The 14,396-nt window shown below is 36.2% G+C and overlaps 1 long non-coding RNA gene across 1 annotated transcript; it reads right to left on the bottom strand.

Annotated features, from left to right (window-relative positions):
* Positions 1 to 3,891: 3,891 nt before the first annotated feature.
* LOC108445267 lies at positions 3,892 to 10,379 on the bottom strand. Its single transcript, XR_001860072.1, has 2 exons — positions 10,301 to 10,379; positions 3,892 to 4,489 (listed from the first exon to the last, which is right to left on the bottom strand). It is a non-coding gene; the product is annotated as an uncharacterized LOC108445267 (long non-coding RNA).
* Between the last annotated feature and the right edge of the window lie 4,017 nt (positions 10,380 to 14,396).

The raw sequence follows: 14,396 nt of genomic DNA, 5'->3' as shown, positions 1-14,396 counted from the left end.
ACCCAAACCATTCCAAGATTCTATAATTCTATGAAATTCTCAGCATCAGGACAAAACCTCTCTACCTTCAGATATACAAGGTGATCTCGAATCTGCTCATCACTCTGCAGGAACGAGACCTCGAGGGCATGATAAGTAGTTCCACAAAAGCATCAACTTATTATTCAGAGGCAGTAAAAAAAGAAATTCATATACTAGGAATTGTGAAAGAAACAGAGAATAAACCAGAAAATATTATTCTAGAATGTAGATCTATCATTCACTCTGACTTTTAATTTTGTACTCTAGTCATCTAATCTCAGAAAACATATGTATTAGCAGGGTTCAAAGACTACTAGGATGATTTTATGGATGACTTAATAGGCTCAAAATTTCAGCTCAGAAAACAGATGGTTTCAGATCGTAACACAAAGGTCTACAGAACCAGTGTTGGCCAGAGACTCATTACTCACTGCTCTTCTAGTGCTGAAGGTGGTTGCTAGCAAAAAAACCCAGAAGAATTAGATTCAAAGAAGAAACAAAAAGGTAGTTTTTCATATAACATGCAGTTAACCTTTGTAACAACCTGCCAAAGGACCTAGTCAATACAAGAGGTATGTGTGGTATGGGGAAATTTGTAGAAAGAAAGGTTTATAGAAGGTTACTAAATAGACAAACCACAGATGTTGAGGGAAATACTTGAGGTGAAAATAACTGAGGACAAGGAAAGCATTAAAAAGAAGTATCGTATGCTGTTGTTCTTTTTCTCCTTCTGCCTACATGTCCACTTACAAGTCAGTGTTGCCAAACTAGATTAATCTGAATTCTGTGACTGCTCTTTCATTCCTATTTTGAACCTCTGTGTTATAAATTGTATGTATCATCGCTGCCTGACCAATTGCCTAGCAATGAAATAAAAAGTTATATTCCCAAGTATTAATAAAGGTAATTGTATCTTAACAGATTATTACAAATACTCATGAGGGAGGTTTTTGGAGACAGAAAAGGATATTTTGGAACTCAATCTACTGCTTGCTCCTCTGTGATGGAAAACAGAAGCCTAACACAAGAATTCAGAGATGAGCAAGCTAAGTTGAGAGAGACCAGTAGTCTCAGTAGTAGTAGCAGCAGGCAATGGGAGTGTCCTGACTACTGCTCTGCAAAGTTCTATTACTCCAGAAGTTAACCATCTTCAACATGGAGTTTGTGGGCACAATTCTTCACAAACCAAATGAGCTTTTTCCTTTGACAAAAAAATCCAGCTCCCTTTCCTTCTCCATGGCCAACATTCAAGAAGCATACCTTCTTATTTGGTGCATAATACAGAGTTCTCAAGCAAGTATGTCTTTCAGAGACTGTACAGAAATCTTTTTATATCTCTTATATTGAGTATTCAAAAGGCCACAGAGGTAGAAGATGAGGTGGACTCTGAAATCTGGAGTCAGAGATTTGTGCCAAGTTGTTAAACTACTCTCTTAATTCAGTGTATAAATGTGTAACCAGGGTCAGTAAATAAGGCTGAAAATGTCTTCTTCAAAAAGGACTCTATTAAAAATGAAGTGACCGGGTTTAATTATTTCTGTCCAAAATAAGATAAAAAGTGATTTAAAAGTTGCTAGCCTTTACCTCAGGGAAATAATTCTTTTTTTTTTTCTTAATGAAACTGCATAAGCTTTGCATAAAAGAAGCATCCTACTTCCTTTTCTAGGTATATTTTAAGTGAACTTAGGCTTCTGAACTTTTACTCAGGTCTGCATGTCTTGTAATTCATCGATAATTTGTCCCTCAGGTATCTTTCTGGTACAATGATGCCTATGGGGAAAGCTACGCAGCTATTCCAGATACAACATATCTGAGAGAGTTTCCTACAGACAGTGTAGGGGTAAAGCCATTCCAATATGAGGGAAAAAATAATGTGGACATAGATGTATAGGCTTAGACCAGTTTTCCTCTGGACCAGATAAGACTGTTCCACCTTTTTTTTTTGTTTACTAAATGCAGATAAGTCTTGGGAATCCAGCCTGCACTGATAGCTCCCCTGGGAGCACCAGGAAGTCTCATGCAGACAAGGTACAGAACAGGCTCCAGAAACCCCATCCAATACAGAACACAAAGGATGTGCAGCTGCAGCATGTGCATAACTTGGAAAGCTTCATTAGTCAACAATGCAAGGGAATTAACCACCCTTTTGCTTTTTTTTCTTTTTGGTATAGACATTGCTGATGGTGACTGTGCTTTGTATTTGCATAAGGATAACCCATTGTGATGTGTATCTATTCAGGTTTACTCATGATGCTTTCTTTTTATTCTGTTTTATAAAGAAAGAAAATGCTTTAGTCCACTGAGAATAACATCAATGAATCCCAGAAACTATTTATTGTTCTATGTACATAATGCATAGTTCTTCTGTGCATAGTTCCTTTAGAGTAAAAGAACAATAAATGATTCCTCTGTCCTTGGAAGGGAAGACAAAACCTGTAGATGAACATCATTAACTGCCACTAAAACTTGACCTCCTGTAAAATAAAATATTAAAAATGGACACACCTGGTTCAATTATCTTCTAAACTGCATGTGGAATCTGTTGAGACCTCATGAGACGTTATTTCTGCAAGAATTGAGAAGACGTAGGCTTCCCCTTTTAGAATGAATCTGCAATGGCTTCTGCCATCAGAGAAAAAAACTTTGATGATGCATTAACATGGTCCTGACCCAGCTGGTTGGTGTGCACTGTCACTCCAAAATTCCATTAAAAGGGTGCCTGAGGACATGAACTCAGTTTGACTTGAAAGCTTCATGTGTTTCAATTAAAAATGCATTTATTTAATTAATGTAGACATTAGAGAGAGCACTAGTTTAAAAAGGAACACTGAATCTGATAGACTATCTTCATCTTTTTTTTAAGACATCTGGGAAATGTTGCTTTTTTTGCAAGTGTAAGATATAGGAAAGGGAGGAACGGAAATGTTGCAAATTAATAGATAGGAGGCACTGAGGAAATTATCAGGCCTATTTCACTCAAAGTAGTTATATTTGGAGGTAGATAGCTCTCTTTTCTCTCTCTCTCTCCCTTTTTTTTTCTTTTTATGGCTCACAGACAGGGCTAATTCTAGTCACAGGTACTAAAAACAAGAGGGGTTTGGCCACAGTGGAAAAAATGTTTATTGGCATCAGTTAAAGTGTAAAATTGATGCTTTTTGTAATACAATAAATGTGACAAAACTCCACCACTGCTGACACCCGAACAATTTCATTGAAAGAGAAAAGTGAAGAAATGAAGGAAAAATATAGCTAAGGAAAATATCACCAGGGATGCTCCTGCTGTACCTAGTCACAATAGACCCTATTTTCTATTTTAATAACACGTTCTGCTACTCTGACCAACTTAACTCACTTTAAAGATAATTTCCACTCCACAGCAGAGTCTAGGGCCTTATCAAAATAAGATTCAAACTCCAAGTACAATTGTTTGTTTTGAAGTCTCGGAAGACCTCTTGAAGAAGATGCCACTTCAGTTCTGCTTTTATAGATGCAGATTTCTGGTGCAAGAACAGCAGAGTTCATTTTAAATAATTAGCTGTCATGTGGGTTGCAGTCACAAATGGATACATCTTTCCTAAGACACTCTGTATGGTATCCATTCTTATCAACCTAATGTAAACAGAGATTTAGTTACCCACAGACACACCACATAGATCTTATCTAGCACAGAAATACCAAATTAGCACTGACTGATTCTTAGGTAGCTATCAGCTAGCTGGCAGCTGTGATTTTTCATATCCAGTACATCTGCTTGATACCATATGTCAGGGCTAGATCTAGGGATTTTGGCACCTTGGTCTGGTTGGACAAATCCTTTGACATGTTTTCTCCTCGATATGAGACCAAACAATGAATAGCTTCAATTGCATGTGCACTTAGCATTGTCCAGATCATTTATTTACTTTGAGCAGTTGTACAAATGGGACAATTCTGCAATCTGATAAAAAGAGGGAAGCTTTGATACATATCACACAATAATGATGTGTCAGAGAGTGGACACACAAGTATTGCTTTTTGAGCTGCTGTTACAAAGCTTAACCTCACTTACTATAAAGGAAAACTGGTAGCCTATGAAGGTTTTGCGGCCTGTTGAAAGAGATTCAAAATCCTAAGAACATAACAACCATACAGAATCTTAGATATCATGCAAATGGAGCCATAATAGCTCATGGTTGTCCTGACTTAGTGCAGCAAAGCAACAGAACAGATCAGTCATTTTAATTTTGTTTATATTATACACAAATCCATTCCAGCACCAAGAACGTTGCTGCTTTTCAGCTGCTTTTTTTTCCAGCTGCTTTTTTCCCTCCATCTTTGCCAGCTCCAGAGTTTCTGAAGATGCACAGCAGCTCAGAGAAGGAACTGATCCATCTAAACTATTCTTGAGGAGGTGAGAGGGTAGCAGAAATGATTCTCATAGAAGACTCCTCTTGACAGATTTCATTATACGGTGGCTCACAGGCTAGGTCTGCAAATAGAGAGGCGATACAGACAGGCATTAATGACCAGCCATGGAGAAGGGCAGAACATTCCCTTTTGGTAGACTTCTACCTTCTTTCCACATTAAAAATACCAGGTAACCATAACCAAAATAATTTAAAGCAATAGTCTGCAGGGTATCTCTTTCTGAAGGACAGAAATAAAATTCATTTAAAACAAAAATAAAATGAGGTCCTATCTATACAAGTTTTTCCTATGAGAGTCCACCTTCACTGGAAATGTTAAATGGTAATTCCATTAGATTGAAAGCTGCTGATTTCTAGTGGATGGTCTCAGTTGTGGTGGAGTGCACATGCAACACAGCAGATTTTGTGTGTGAGACCAGTCAGCCTGACAGCACTGGTGGGGAGAGGAAGGGTCACAAATACTTCTTCCATGGGCTGAATTACAAGAGCCCAGTACCCCAACTCACTGTTGGGTGAGAACAGATACCTGAGAACAACCTGACTGTGAGTAGTTCCAGGCACAGGATACTGCTGGTGATCTGGGACTGGCCCTGCTGAGCAGTAGTTGACTGCTGCAGTCTGGTTTGGAGACATTCAGGAACAACAAAGCTACATAAAGTATCTGAATGTGGAGTGGGGATGGTGGGGGAGGTGGGGGTGCTTCTAATTTATTCTCCACCTGTGGAATCACCATCAAAATTCATCAAGTCCAAATAAATTCACTTATGTTTTTTGCATAATCCCTTGCCTTGAGAACCATAAAACAACAAAGCAAGTATGAGCAGAGTTCCTGGCTCTGGGAGCATCACATTTTCTTTCCCTTAAGAATACCCACCTCAAGAAAGCTACATGCTAAAGGTTATAGATATTACCGCACGCAATTCTTTCTCTTCCATGTTTCAAGGGGATGAAATGGCACACGGCTTTTATCTTTTTTAAATTATAGCTCTTTTTATTTATAAAGACTTCAGCTTGAAAAGCTGTTAAAAGTAATAAACCACATCTTTCTGAGAATACAATTCCATTATTTAATCATGCCCAGAGGCAGCAAAGACACTGGGAAATAATTGTCTTTTCGTCACTCAAGCATGAAACACCCAACATTGTTTGAAACCTAATTCTAACAAATGTTTAATATTCTAGTTTAGAAATCCCTTGACCATGGGCAAGTACAATCTCATTTCTTAGTCTTTTAAAACAGTTTGATGAAGTATCCCAGCAGGCATAAGTTGTGTTTTCTTCTCTAATTTTTTTCAGTCAGCAAGGTTTCACTTTTTACCACCATCTACCAGATCACAATTTCAATAATATGTTAACATTTCCACAAGACATTCATTCATCTGATTTCTTCAATCTAAAAATTCCCCTTTAATTTTTGGGAAATCACATATGAAGAAAACAAAACACAGGGGACAGTAGATTCAGAGCTACTGTAGTTAAACTTGGGAAGACTGGATTTACTGCAATGGCGTTGTTTTGACACAATCTGCCTTTCTTTGACAAATGCTAGTTTTTTCTACTAGTTAGTAAATTAGTAGAGCCTTTTACCATATTTTTCCACACCGTGATCGAGAGACTTGTCATATATCACAAATCACAAGATTCTGGCACTTAGAAATAAACTAATTAGTTAATGTTAGCATTGTAACTCATAATTAATAGGCCCAGTAAGTGAAGACACACACAAGGATGATGCTGTTACAGGACTGGATGTCTGTCTCATCCTGACTCCATAAGAACAGGAGAATAGAACATAAATACTAGATATCAAGGATTGATATTTACTTATGGCCCATAAGTAGTAGACTTAGATTCAAATTCAGACTTAAAGAGTACAGTTTCAGTCTTAGAATAAAAAAATAATCTTTTCTGTTAAACAGGGGATCTGGGCACAAAAAGGTCAGAGTACAGACAGCAGTAGACTAGGAAGAGGAAGGTGGTATTGGGTGAAAAGGGGGAAAGGAAGATAATTCTTCAACATTTGATGTGATAGCAATGCATATATAGTGAATCTATCTTTCAATTAATATTGATATGAAATAAAAAAAATTCTAATCCTTTGTCTTACAGTACTTTTCATATTGTTTCAAAAAATGAATACAAGTTTATCTTAAGCTTCAACAGCTGAAGACATTGATATTGCACTTTTTCTAATGATATCTGTACAAGCCTTGAAAAACAAATGAAATTACAAGTAAGTTCTATGCTTTCAACAGACCCTTTCCACAGGTAGTCCTACCTATAAGGTGCTTCAAGCACATCAATATAGATGCTATTAAATAATACAGAGTTAAAAAATAAAACGTTTGCAATATCGGGTACATCCAGTGCTTTTTATAGACTCGGACTAAAGTGAAAGAATTTGAATGTGGACAGAAACCATAATGTGAATTGTAGTTTGTGAGTTACTCCTCTTTTTCAGAGATTCAATGAAATAACTGGGCCATTTCATGTTGCAATTGAAAAGATCAGGGCCTAAAAAAGTGCAGGTGAAACAGGGAAACCAAAATGACTTTTAACTCCTGCGGATACATGCAGAATACCTAAATCAATCAAGAAAACAGGTTACTGACCTCAAAAAAGAAAATTAAATAAGCACATGCCAGAGAACAGAGAACAGCCAGTTATAACAGTGTGGTATTTAGGCAAGAAGAATGCAGAAAAAAATCAGGAGACAACAATTTACAATCTAGACTTTAAAGGTAGGGTTAAAGGTTTATTTCAGGCAAGTGCCACCAAAAATAAATTGTTTCTGAGCCTCAGCCTAAAATGTAGTGCAGCATAGCATCTGAGCACAGGCCAGACCTCTCATCATAGATGGGTATTTCTAAAAGCAAACAGAGTCACCTAACAGCTTGTTAAAAGCATTGCTAAATTTTTATAAACCAAGCAGAGCAAATGCAAGAGAGACAGTTAACATTTTTGTAAGTTTGGGCATATTACTTTTCATTATATTCATTAAAAAGTGAAGCTATCTCCCTTTCCCAAATAGTACTGATTGGACCCTGGGGAATGAACCTCACTCTGAATGCCAAATTCCAATTATATTTGGAAATGTCTAAACAATTTATTTGTTTATTTCTTTATGGAACCTGATCAGATTTACTTTGATTATGTGTGGGTTTTATCTATAAAATAATGTTATGTTTTTTAACAGAACAAAAAGATGTTATTATAAATATGCATTTTTCACTAAGATTATGCTGAATAACCTTAAAGACTATCAAGGTAGTACACAGCACATAGAACAACTGAATTCTCTGTCCTCTTGGTTTGCTATTTACCTTGCCAAATACGTAGTGAAAATGTAATAAAGGGGCTCGGTGAGTGGATTTTAAATGAACTGACAATTTGAACTTTGAATGATTACTGTTTTGTGACTATTTGGGGAACATGACTGCTGGAATTAAAGATGGATAAAGACAAAAACTATTCTTCTCTGACAAGTCATTCTTCTAAAGAAATTGAATTGTGTTTTTTTTCTCCTCAGCAGAGAGATGATACTTAATCCATCGAGATGTAAAAACTCTATAAAAGAGACTCTTTACAGGAGCACTTAGGTCACTAGGTTAAAGAAAGTGAATGGTATTCCTAATGGAAGATAAACGGTTGCCCTTTGGGGTTTTATCTGTCATACTAATCTCAAAAAGCATTTCATATAAAAGTAGAGTTAAAAAGACTGTTAAAGCAAGCTTCGCCATTGCAGTAAACTAATACCTGTGGCTTACTGCCTCTGCCCTACATATGTGAAATGTTTCAAATGTTGGCAGGAAGCTTTTTCCCACATTTGGCTAGGCATACTCAGTGAACCCAATGTGAGATAATCCAAAACAATTCAGGTTCAACAAAGGTTGGGAAAATATTATAGCGGACATAAAACTTTGATGGAAAGCTTCTTTGATCTTGAGATTATAAAATACACAATTTCTAATCTGACAAATTTTTAGCTGCAAAGCAGAATATCTAAACATTCCTCTTTTGTCATAACAGTTTAATCCCTTAAGAATGTGATTTAAACCATTGTGGGGCAAAGGTTACCACAAAATTTGTATGAAAGAGGAAACCTGCCTCAGACACCTAGATAGAAAAATGTGAAGACCATTAAATTATATAACAAAATACTATCTGCAGATTGGCACTGCCAGGTCACCTTCAGTTCAAGCTATGCCAAGTATCTGTTGTTCCAAACATACTTGTTCACTGAATGAATACTGAAGTACTCATGATTATTTTAAACTTTGGATTTTGTGTTTAAAATGACCCACTTTGCTACACATGAAAAATAGCATCAATACAATAAGAATTTAGGTATCAAGAGCTACAGAATGGGAGGTTTTGTTCTGGGGTTGTTTTTGCGGGGGGAGGACACTGAGCATTTCTGATGTGTTTATTAATATCATAAAAGATATTTCTTCTTCCTACTAATCTTTCTTAGGCCTATAGACTATGAAAAATCTGCTGCTAACATAAAAAAAAAATTAAAATTAAAATCACCCTCATGAAGCATTTTCTACCTTTTAGGACAGCAATTCTTGTAAGGAAACATGATCAGCAAAAGAAAATACAAAATTGTTTTATCAATTATACACACAGCATGATTTAATATCACAAGTCATGTGTAAATCCATGCATTGGAGTTCATAAAATATGCTTTTCAGTGCTGATACACCACAAACCATTAATATGAGCTCAAAACCTAATAGAGCACTAGACAGCTTCTAATGGCTTTTAAATTCAGTTGGATCAGACTTTAAGATTTTTATTTAGGAAAAAAAAAAAACCCCAACAAAACTCCTATTTCTTTCCTCTCTGAAACTGAAAGCAAAGTTCGTCCTTTTTGTCTGAAAAGCCAACAAGTACAAATTTAATTCCATGGTGATTTGATTTCCATGGATATGCACATTAATGTTTGTCACTAATGTTTGCAGCTAAATATCTTTATCCAAACTCCATTCAGTTTTCAGCTTTTTTAACAAATTGTTCCCTACCCTATAATCATGCCTGATAAAGAGAAAAAGTCTGGGAGCAGAAGACAGGGTTTGAAATCATGACTAGAATGGGGTTTTTACAGTTATTATACAAACGAATATAAATAGTGATGATTAGCACATGGATTGTCAATTTAGAAAGCATAGCCCAGTACAATGTTGTACTACAAAATGAGGAAAACATAGATCTTTGTGGTAGGGCTTTTTACAATAACTGAACTTTTGTTTATGCTTGGGCAGAAATCCTCCCATTCAGTGGAGAAAAAATAATGTTGATAAGACTGAATCTCCATAATCTCAAATTTAGAAGACATCATATCAGAAAGAGTAGATACACCAGTTCCTGAAATTGTGTTACTTCTTACGTTTCTTCTTACTACCTCAGTGATAAAAGTCTTTGTTTTTTCCTTGTCTTTCTCTTAATCACTCCAAAATCTTTGCAAAAATTAATTTTACCAAAAAAACCTCAGTAAAAGTCCAACATATACCCAACAAAACCCATACAAATTTTGGTCTGTCTTTATGTTAAATCCAGTGAAAACCACCTAATAGGAGCAAAAGAAGAGTAAGCTGGGAAGACAGGCACCCTAATTGCACAAATCTCATTCCTTTTGGAAACAAGTATATATTTGATAAGAATAGCATTTAAAAAATAGCTGTGCACTTACTAATCCTTCTGGAATCACAGCTGATCTTCTCCACATGCCCTGTAACCACAAAATCAGGGTTCTGACCCATTGTAGAGGGGTAGGGTCATTGTTCCTCAAGCATAAAAGTTGAATTAAGGACATGGTATTCCTTGAGTTCCATAGAATTTGCAGGATGTGGCTCTGCCTGGCTCCTTACCTGCTCGGGCAGATATTCCATGCAGGGATTATCAGGTATTTTCCCAATCTCTTCCCTAGAGCTTCTTCTGTTTCCTGGCAGTGTATAATTCAGACAATTAAACTATATAAACTTCTGCATAAACCTAGGCTAATGTTATAACAGACACTATTCATTTCAGAGGGCAACACACTGACAATTAAGCCCTCTCTTTACCATCCTCTATGTTTCTGAAATGCTGTCTATATTTCCAGACTCCATGATGCTCTTGAGCAGAACAATTTTGGATGTACAGTTGTGTGCTGATATAGCACAGTAAGAAAGTCCCATAACATTAAAAAATTATTTTCAATGTGTTTCCTTCACCAAACATCATTACAGCTAAATGGAATTGACAGAACATATGATTTCTTAAAAAAATCAGAAAGAATTTTTGCACAGTATATCCATTACAACTGATTCATTTCAGCCATAAAAATTATTTACAGAGGTTTCATAAAATATTTACATAATTTTTTCATTAAATACGCTATTATTAATATCCATCTGAATCAAACAGTAGACACTGGGGAAAACCTGTGAGAGAGAAACAGGGAACTGGGAGAACACTCATGCTGAAACAAACTACATACACCCATGTGACTGACCCAAAAACAATTTAGCTGTTGCCAGTACAGCTGTCTTTGAAGTCAGCCAAACAACCATACTCTCCTGCCAAAACCAAAAACAACAAAAAAAAAGAAACCTTCATAGTTTGGCATCAGTGTTTTGCAATCAGTTTGTCACAGTTTCAGAGCAGATATATTAATTTTTAATGTGATTCTTCTCTAATCTTCAGTTCTTATCTGTTTAACACTGGGTCTTGAACAGCCTTTCCTGACAGAAACTTCTTCTCTAGGTATTCTCCTCCAAACTTAACCTTTGCCATCTGCTATTTCCATTGTCCTTCCACTGATGTAGATGCATTTCTTTGTCCAACTTTTGTCTTTGCTCTAAGGACAGATCAGTAAAATAAAACCAAACCCCTTATATGCAAAATTCTGTCCTGTCTTCAGTCTCACACTCTTTTGAAAGATCCCTCAATGTCCCATCATTTTGCTTGTGTTTTCTTCATATCGTCAGATCAGTTTTGACTCAATCTCTGCTAAATATTCCAGAACAAGGTCACAAAATCTTCCTTCTTTCTCATCATGCCTTTTTACTATCAATTGCAGGTTATTTCCTTCACTTGAATCATATTCCTAAAGCACATAATAATATTTAATGACCACCTTCTTCCTCCATCTCAAATCTTTCCTGTCTGCTGATGTGGCGTGAAGCTATGAATCATCACTAGGATTTATCTTTACTTTTGTTTAATTACACTTGAAAGGTTTCTTTTCGTCTTAGTTTTCTTCCAGTTTTCCTATTGCTTTTGTTTATAATTTTCCCAATTTTTTGTCTCACTTGAATATTGAATTTTGAACCCAGACTAGCTCATACTAGTCTGTGAAAATAAACTGCCATATTGTCTTTCTGACCAGTATCTGTGCAGTAATAGAAATAGTCTTCTCAAATGATAAGTTCTCTAGGAATTTCTCCTTTTCTGTCTTATTACAGTTTACTTTGCTCATCCATCCTCATCCATTCCAGCAGTTTTGTAACCTTGTCCTTATAGGGACAATCTCAGAAATTTTAGACTTCCTATTTTGGTAGAATTTCTTACACTATAACATTTTTGCTCCTTTTAAAGGTCCAAAACATGACAGAACTGATGAAGCATCTCTGAAAGCCCTATGACTCCTCTGAGTATCAAAACTGGCACCACATGTATCTACATTTAGGCACCTGAATGATTCCCTACATGTCCAGTCTGTTTGTTTTTTAGGTTCCCTCTGTAGTCCAGAGCAAGTGTTTAAAACAAGAATTGCCCTCCAGAGATGCACATTTCCTATTCATTGACCAGAAGGGAACCTACTAATTTCACTTCCAGAGAGGTGAAATTAGTGCAGTGCATCCTATCCTCAGTGACACATCCTTCTAGTCATGGCAACAGTGGGTATTACTTTCTTCTCTGTGTTTCCTGTATGCCTGAAACTGCCCCTGATTATTGCTATATTCATTTCATTTCAAATTTAAGATGGAAACTTTAACCTTTTGTCTGGCTCATGGCAAGCTTTTACTAGTGTGGAAAGATATGTGGTATCAGGATCAATGATGGAATATATCTTCCTGGATTTCCTCACTTCAAGTCTGTGTCAGAAACAGGAATGAACTCTAATACTTGCAACTTTACAGACTGAACAAAGATTAGATCCTCCTAGAAAAAGATCACCAAAAGAAAGTTGTTTGAGATAGATTAAACAAAGCAAAGTCTATTCACATTCTCCAGTTCACTCTGGGTTGGCTGACAGGAAGCTCTAAGGAGACAGCATTGAATTATTCTTCTCCTTTCTTTTTTTTGTTCTTTTTAAATTTAAGATGGAATGTTAAATGAAGTCAACAACATTAGCCAGAGGTCAAGAAAGTCTGAATTTCAATTTGATGAGGTTGACATTCAATCATCTGAAAAACCAATATTGCAAACCTCTGACTGCTCTCTTTCAGGAAGAATCAGTAACACAAAAGGGTGAGCATCATTCTTTCCCATTGATTTCAAATGGAAATAGAGGTGGCTGCACCACAAGTACTGAGTACCTTTCAGGACCAGGACTTAATTTAAGAGAGGAGAAAGTGAAACTAAAGTTATAAGAATAGCAGCCTGGAGGTATAGTTACACAAAAGGGTCCAGGTAACAGGATGCTAGGAAATAGAGAATGTTAACTGGATAGTACCATTGTGGAGACCAGGACTTTCAGGAATCCCTGAATATGATTCTGTAGATATAATTATATAATGATTAAATTATGTAATTAACTAAATTTAATTATTTAAGTGAAGAAGATTACTAGAATATGAGAATAATGTTTATTTCTTTCTCTGTAAGGACTATCTCATGATGATTTGCACAGAACAAAGCTCATTTGGGAGATGTTAGGAAGTGATTCGCTGTTGAGATATTTAAAAATAAAGAAGGTTTATAACAATTTTTATTGGGAAGGTGAAGAGGGGAGAGAAGTCTGGAATATTTAGCTGTCAACTTTGTTTTTAACATAGATATAAATACATCTTTCACTGGAATGGACATGAAAATTAGGCCCAGAGCAAAACCTTTTTAGGAGATAAATGTTCTTCACAGTTGTTCTCCTTCTTCGCAGATGATGGCAACAGTGAAAGTTGCCAGAGAAATTTTTAAAAATAACACCGAATCCAAATCTGAGACAAAGTGCCCCCCATGGAAAAACTGGCTAGGCTGGAAGAGGTTGGTTCAGAGCTAGGCAGGAGGAGCATGAATAGAAGAAAGCAGCTGAGTAGGATAAAAGCTTCATCTGGAAGGGACAAAGGAACTATTCTGGAATTAGAACAAAATGGGTAGGAAACACACTATGCAGAACCACTTTAAAGGTCTAGTGTCAGAAAATAAGAAACAGATTTGATTAAGTGAGGCCAAGCAAACATTGTTCATGAAGAGAAAGAAAAAAAGAAATCAATACTACTGCAGGCAAATCTGTAGAATGGGGACAACAAGAAAATGAAGAATGACAAAAAAATAGCATGGTCAGAAGAAGAGATGAAAAGGTAAGTGTACAAACACATCTGGTAATTACCTGCATGGTTCTTCGGAAAAGATTGCCTCCTACTCAGAGTTGGTGTGCCAAGAAGCTTATCAAAAGTTCATTCTTTTGACAATCCAAGTTCCTGATAAAAGGCTATAATTGACTCCTGATAATTTTCAACTGGAACCAGGCATAATGACCAAGAAATGTAAAAAAACCAAAAAGAAAATGGAGGAATTATGCTCGAAGTGTCCACTCCAAGGTACTGAAACATTTTGTCTCAGAACATAAAACATTGGCCATTTCTCTTGGACAGGGTGAAACAGGTGAGAAGATTATGACCATTAGGAGGACACAATCACCTTCTTTTTAAGCATTTCAATTAAAAAATAATTAGCAATAATAAGCATTAATTCCTCCTTTCACAAAATCTTAAATTCCTTTTGTATTTACTTTCAACTGTACTGGTATTTTCAGAGTAG

Source organism: Corvus brachyrhynchos, unplaced genomic scaffold (assembly GCF_000691975.1).
Source record: "Corvus brachyrhynchos isolate BGI_N302 unplaced genomic scaffold, ASM69197v1 scaffold92, whole genome shotgun sequence".
NCBI classification, from domain to species: Eukaryota; Metazoa; Chordata; class Aves; order Passeriformes; family Corvidae; genus Corvus; species Corvus brachyrhynchos.
Note: the sequence above shows the minus strand (reverse complement) of the source record. Positions and strands in the feature narration are given on the sequence as shown.